Source organism: Pogonomyrmex barbatus, unplaced genomic scaffold, assembly GCF_055798465.1.
Source record: "Pogonomyrmex barbatus isolate J1 unplaced genomic scaffold, ASM5579846v1 scaffold15, whole genome shotgun sequence".
Taxonomy (NCBI): Eukaryota; Metazoa; Arthropoda; class Insecta; order Hymenoptera; family Formicidae; genus Pogonomyrmex; species Pogonomyrmex barbatus.
The window spans coordinates 5,169,536-5,176,754 of NW_028297111.1; the positions used below are offsets into that span (position 1 = coordinate 5,169,536).

At 37.9% G+C, this 7,219-nt stretch overlaps 1 pseudogene across 1 annotated transcript in view; it reads right to left on the reverse strand.

The window, feature by feature from the left end:
* The window catches only part of LOC105423454 (uncharacterized), a 13,857-nt pseudogene extending 12,387 nt beyond the window's left edge, over positions 1 to 1,470 (reverse strand). The window contains exon 1 of the transcript XR_016138545.1: positions 1,270 to 1,470. The product of XR_016138545.1 is annotated as an uncharacterized LOC105423454 (transcript). The remainder of the gene's footprint in view (positions 1 to 1,269) is intronic.
* Positions 1,471 to 7,219: the final 5,749 nt, after the last annotated feature.

Sequence of the window (7,219 nt, forward strand, 5' to 3'; positions counted from 1 at the left end):
CGAATCGCATCTCTAATCATAAACTTCCGTGTCTGACAAGATTCCAATATCCAGCGCAACTTGCCGATAAATCAGGAGTGAGATCAAAAACGAAAAGCATGAATTCATGGGCATAATCTTCTCTGCTTACGAATTTTCCTTCGTTTAGAAAATAGATACCGGTTCCCGAGAAGAATGTGTTATAAGCCTCGACGTAGAGTGGCTCATCTTCCGAAAAATTTGATTGTAGCAGTCTGCTCGAAATTTGAACGCCATCGGCATATAACGAGAAGAAATTTATATCGCAATTTTTTAAATTAAACGAATTTAGTTCTCTGTCATTATTAAACGCTGTTATCGACAAATCCGATGCGCTTTAGAAACTAACCAAGTATTGCGTTATCAATTGATTCTCTTATTACTTCAGCGTGGATCATGAATGTTTTAACTTCGACTCGTCTGAGAGGATACTTGGTTATTTTGCTCAACATTGTTGAATGGGCGAGTAACACTCCAGGACTTATTTTTTCTCTTCTTATAAACAAACTAGCATCTAGAATGCGTATTTTCGACGTTGAATTACCTTCCATGAGACAAAACGCATCTCTCGAACGAACGAGTCTCATTCTAACCTCCACTCTGTTAATTAAAAATTTATCCTGATTAAAGACGTCAATGAAGATGACTTATTAAATCTAGCGAGCGTTTTCCTTGGATATATCGGGCGCATCTCACGAAAGCTTGATTGGGATTTTTCGATTCTAATAGCTCGTTCATATAAGCAGGTTCGTCTGCATCCTACAGATAAGAGGTCAGATGGAAAGTTTTACCGGTGAAGAATATTAACGCCTCGATATACACGCGGTACGCGTAGGCATTGTTTGAAGGTGATACGAGTTTTTGATTGAAATACACGTCGATCTGGTTGAACATCGAATGTAATAAATGATTTACGGGACTTTCTTTGTTTCTGATCCCTTCTGATGATGTTCCAGGATTGGATAAGTTCTCCACTCGTACGCGAAGACTTAGCATGTGTGAGATCTAGATAATCCCCGTACTCGGGTACGATATATTCTATAGGAGCGTTGTCCGTGAGCGAGGTTATCGGTTTATAATAAATTCATTGCAAACTCTCGATATTGGTTTGAGTAAACTGAAAAAATCGAGCTCGCTCTTTAAACATTCGCTCGAGTGGGTATAAAGAAAGAACATATCTTGTAAACTCGCGATTCGTTCTCACGGCAGTTAAGTGAATATGGAGCTAAATCTCAAAATGATGGATCTTACCCTCCGCGATGATGGGGACTGGAGGGCCCAAGAATAGTACGCGGAAGTGGTGATGTCCGCTAAGGAGCTGGCGGAGAAGGTCCGATAGGACATCGAGTTGTTGTTCTTGTGTAAGAATCTTTGTTCATTGCGTTCGTCTAACGTAATGTAATGTAACATACTGAGCTCTAGGGACGATGGGTCTGGTTGAGAAAGGGGCATGTTGTTTCATTCCCTGCTCCTTTGTCAATTTGATCCATCATTCTTTGTGCCATTGTCTTTTGTCTCGTGTCTCGTGTTAATATTCTTTATGTTTATTGTAATTTTATTGTAATTTGTGACGTTGACAATTTAATTTACGCTTTTAAAATGAAAATATTTGATATATAGCAGTATTAACTGGATTTTCAGTTATAACCTTCCATTAGTATATAGCGTCCGTACATATATGCTAAGTTTCTTGATCTATCTCGCTCGATTATTAGCATTTATATCTTCTCTCTTATAATACTTTAAGACCTAATAGTCATTGTCTATAAACCATAATTTGGGGGGGGGGACGTGATGTGTTGTTCTATCAACGTTCCAGGACTCCCTCCATATGGTAGTTTGGGAGATAGAGGGAGTGTTAGTAAGATAGGCGAGGCTGGAGGGGCTTTTTGTCCGAACGTGCCCCCCACTCGAATTTCACACTTCCCGGCTTCATTCAGTCGGGGGTCTTCAGAAAGTCTCGTCAGAAGATTTCCTCTTCTTCAAACAAAAAAAAATACAAAAAAATCGGATACGGTGCGCTTTTTCCCGCTATTTCGTCAATGTTTCCTCGCCTTTTTAATTTTCTTCGCGTCTTTCTTCCTCGATGATTTTTTAATCGTTTTCTTCACATCAATTTTCGATGATTTCTTTTTATCGGCTTATCAGCGTTTATGAACCCAGCTTCTTCAGGATTTACCGGTGTATGCTCTCCAAAGGGAAACTGAATTACTCGCATTTTTGCGGATGATTATATTCCTTCATTAAGTCGTTTATATTTTCTTTAGCTTTTCTCTTGAGATTTCTAGCCAATTCCTTGAGGCGCATTTTGATCGCCTCCTTGAACGGAGTATTGTTTTCTGTATCCTCTATCACGTTAATTCCGACGCGTAAAGCTTCTTTCCCGACTGCACGTATTCCTCTGAGATAAGGTACTCTTCTAAATAATCCTCCGAGGAAATCCATAGGGACTAGCTTTCTTCTTGAAGTTCCACGGCCTCTCCAGCGTAAATGGAAATTAACGAACATGTTTAAAGTATAATGTCGCTATCAACGTTCTGGATCCGAATATTTTTTCTCCGAGATAGTCTCTTATATCCATTTTAATTTTACGGAATTTCGTTTGACACAATGGGATGTATTGGTGGGGAAATATTTCACTAGATTCATAGCGTATGCGTAATTACGGTCGATTGAAATGAAGCGGACTTCGCGTATCGCCAATTATGTTCGCAAATATCGCAATAAACGTACACTTTATACCGGGGATACCGTGCCACAAGCTACAGGATTCTGTACTTCAGAAAGATATAACGCGACCTCCCCCAGATTTTTTTATAATTGTTTGCGAAACTGAGTTTGCGAAAAAGTATTAAATCATCGGAATTAGACAACTTGTATCGGTGAATTAATGGATCTTGGTGCAAATTCTCAATACCGATTCCCATTCGAAAAACATTATCTGGCAGATTTATATAATGAGTGAGAGTACATTGTCCGTCGCAAATGAAACTTACGAGGATCTTACCGTCAGAGTCTTTTCGCAGTTCAAAAGTAAAATGTGAATTGAGGTGCATGCACTTTTAAGCGCATTAAGCGCGTGGATAAGATCCCCTTTTATTATACTTTCATAAAAACCTGCCCGTATTTGTGATTCTCTCATCGTGAACGTATCATCATTCTTCTCCTCTTCGTTGTCCAAATGACCAATCTAATCTTATTATCGTGTGAACGTACGTAAAAAAAACTAGAGGAAAATTGAATCTCTTACTGCGACTTCCCATTCTCCGAATGTACGCCGATGTACGCCGTGAGGTTTCGTAGTGAAAGAAGCGCATGTATTTCTCGGAAAATACTGCTTACTGCTAGCGCTCGAAAGAATCATGAAAAATTCTTCTTTCTTTTCTCCTGTTTTGGAGGAAAAGGTAAAGTCGAAGCGGGAATCCAGCTATCGAATGTATTATCCAGGCTAGCTAACGAGCAGCTGTTTATTAGCCCCGCGTCACCTGCTCTTTACGCGATCAACAATAAACTCTTCTTCCTTCAAGTTTTTGTAGACTCGGTCTAATTCTTCTTCATAAAAAATCTCATCGATGTGTTCATCTGATAAATCGCACAATTCGTACACGCATATTCGCCAATGGAGAATGCAATAAACTCGAAATATCTCTTCGCTCCACCGCGCTTTATATTCTTCCTCGAAGGTGGCTTTTGTTCTATTGATGCGAACGAGATCATTAATATCGAACTTAGCCTTTCGTTCTATTCTTCGCAGCCTCCCTCTCTTCCATACCATGTTCCATATTTTCGCGCGCGATACAAGCGCAATGATTTTCTCGCGTGATGATCGCCAGCTGCATTCCGATGGATGAATGACCAGTGTAAGCGTGCACGATATCCTGCAAAACGTCTCGATGTAGCAGCGCGTATTTTTATGCATGAAATATCACCACATTCGCTCCTTCGATGTTTTGTTGAAACGTCAACAACCGCGGCTTTGATGTCCGAATTGCAAATAACCATTACCAGATAACGAATGTCTCTTTCTTTCAAAAAATTTTGCATCGCGCAATAAACTTCTTGCCTTTGTTCGTTTGCAAGTTGTTAGTAGATAATCAAAGTAAGCGCGTTTAGTTGTAGAACTCTCTTTTTGACTAGAGTTATTGTGGTTAGTCGACTACCGCTTTGTGTTCGTCTTTCAGCTTTGTTTTGTTGATACCACGTCTACTCGTGCGTACACATGTCTATTATATCGGGCTTATTTTTCTTTTCGTTTTTTATATAGCCTGTATTAACTCTCCAATTTTGTGCTTAATAAACGTTTATTTAAACACACTGCTGTGGTTTTCTGTCAGGTTATTGGCCTAGTCGCGCAAGTCGGGTGTGGAAATAGTTTTGGAGAGTAACAAAGAATAAAAAGCATAGTGAAACATGGCATTATCCGTAGGGAGCTTGATTTATTGAAAAATTAACGGAAGACAATTACGAATTATGGAAAGTTCATATGAAAAGTGTTCTTGTATTCAGCGATCTATGGCAATATGTTAATGGTACCGAAGCTAGACCGCAAGAGGATACACAAGAATGGATTAAGAAAAATGCAAAAGCCCTGGCGTTAATTAATTTGAGTGTTTTGCATAGCCAACTCAATCATGTAAAAAAAGTCGCTACATCAAAGCAGGCTTGGAATAAGTTAGAAGCAATTTATGTTATATCGAGAAGTAAGGAAAGCAAGCTCTTTACAAGGAATTATTCCGTATAAAATGAAATCATCGGACATGACTATGGTGCAATACATGAGCGATTTCGAACGCAAAGCCGAAAAGTTGGAAGGGGCAGGCATGAAACTACCAAATGATTTACTCTCGATAATATTGTTAGCATCATTACTGGCTGAATATGAAAACTTTAGTATGGCGATCGAATCGCGTGATGAAGTAAACATTGGAGTATCTCAAAACAAAATTAAAAGAAGAAGAAATGAGACAAAGTGATCGAGATGCGAAAATATGTTCTGACGAAAAGAAGCGTTGGCAAAAATGAAATAGAATACCGATCGTAATAACAAATATATAAACACGAATTCCAAGTGTAAGTCTGTGAAACTGAATAACAGAAAGTTCAATGGAAACTGTTTTAAGTGTAGCAAGTTAGGACACAAAAGTCGCTATTGCAAATCAAAAACAAAACATGATTCTATCGATGCGATGACAGTGATCACGTGTAACACGGAAATTGTGAAGTCCGATATTTAATGCCTTGACAGCGGCGCAACTAGGCACATGTATAATTCCAAAACAAAATTTGATTCATTATATGGAGGTATGACGACAAATGTTTATACCGCGGTAGATCAATATGTCAAATCTCATGCTGAAGGAAGTATCAAATTGAATGTGCGAATTAATGAAAGCTCGAATCTTGTAGAGTTAAATGATGTTATCTATGTAAATAGATATAAGAAGCAATTTATTATCCGTCTCAATTATTACAGTTAAAGATTACGTTGAATTCGATCAAAACGGAGCATCGGTGAAACGAAAGAATGGTTCTATAACATTGATTGTAACTAAAGTAATGATTGCAAGTAATTATACATCGTGAATCAAAATGATAACAATGCACGCAAGCGATGATAATCTAGTCAGATGGCATTTACGTTATAGACATTTAAATTTAAGCGACTTAAAAGATTTAAAGTCTCATGAAATGGTTGAAGGATTAAATATACGCTCGAGTATGCCTGATATAAATTGCAAGATATGTAAAAAAGGAAAAATATGTCAGCAACCGTACAAACAATCAACTAATCATTGTAGAGAAAAGCTAGGATTAGTCCACTCAAATATATGTGGTCCTATGAGGACAGAATCTTTCGGAGGCGCAAAATATTTTGCGACATTCATTGATGATTGCACACGATACAGAGACGGAGACGGTTATGCTACGTCAAAAGTCGGATGTTCTCGAAGCTTTCCGGAAATTTAGCGTTGAGTTGAAAAGAAGACTGTAAAATAAAGCGACTTTGCACGGACAATGCAAGAGAATATTTGTCGAAGGAATTTACAAAATTCTTAGAAGACGAAGATATAAGTCGCCAATTAAGTGTGAAGTATACTTCACAGCAAAATAAAGTAGCTGAGCGTACTAATCGCACGTTAGTCGAAATGGCAAGATGTATCATGTTACAGGCAAATTTACCGCAATTATTGTGGACTGAAGCTATAAACGCAGCAACATACATACGAAATCGATGCCCTACAAGGAAATTAAACAATGAAACTCCGTTCAGAGCATGGACGAATAGAAAGCCTTACGTCATGAGAATCATCGAAAGCAAAGACATTGTACTAGATAAAAGCGACAAACGAGGGAAATTTGAACCGAAAGGTGACAAATATATTCTAGTCGGTTATAATAATGTCTTCAAGGTATACTGATTATAGAAACGAGATTCAAAAATCGTAATTAAAGCGCGAGATGTGAAATTCGTTGAAAGTATGAAATCGGGCGAAAAATCAAAAGACATGATTGCTTCAGATATAAAATTCGACAAAGGTAACGAAGACGAATTTGAAGAAAAAGGCATCAAAAAAGCTAAGGATTCCGAAGTGAATGAGATCGATAAAGAATCAATAGAAACAACTGATACATCAAAAATGTACCTAAGAAAATTGAAACATGGACCTGGGAGGCTAAAGTCGAAAGGACTAGAAGAGTTGAAAGGCCAAGAAAGCTTTACCACATAGTGCCTGAAGATTCAGACTATCCAATCATTGTTAAAAAAGCGTGAACAAAGAAGATTCGGAATCATGACTACAAGCAATGAATATTGAGCTTGAAACGTTGCGTAAGAACAACACATGGAAATTAATTTCTAGGCTTAAGGATAAAAAAATTCTCACTAACCGATGGGTGTTTAAAACGAAACACAACAAGGGCGGTTCAATTAACAAGCGTAAAGCAAGATTAATCAGACATACACCATGTAAAGGAATTGACTAAGAAGAAGTATTTGCTCCTGTTGCGCAATATGAAATAATAAGAACGTTACTGGCAGCAGCAGTGGAATGCGAAATATACGTATTCATCATATAGATATTCATCATATAGATATTGTATCCGCATATACTCAAGGCGACCTAGAAGATGAGATTTATATGGAACCGGAGTTATTTACAAAAATTGATGAAGAAGATAAAGTGTGCAAATTATTAAAACC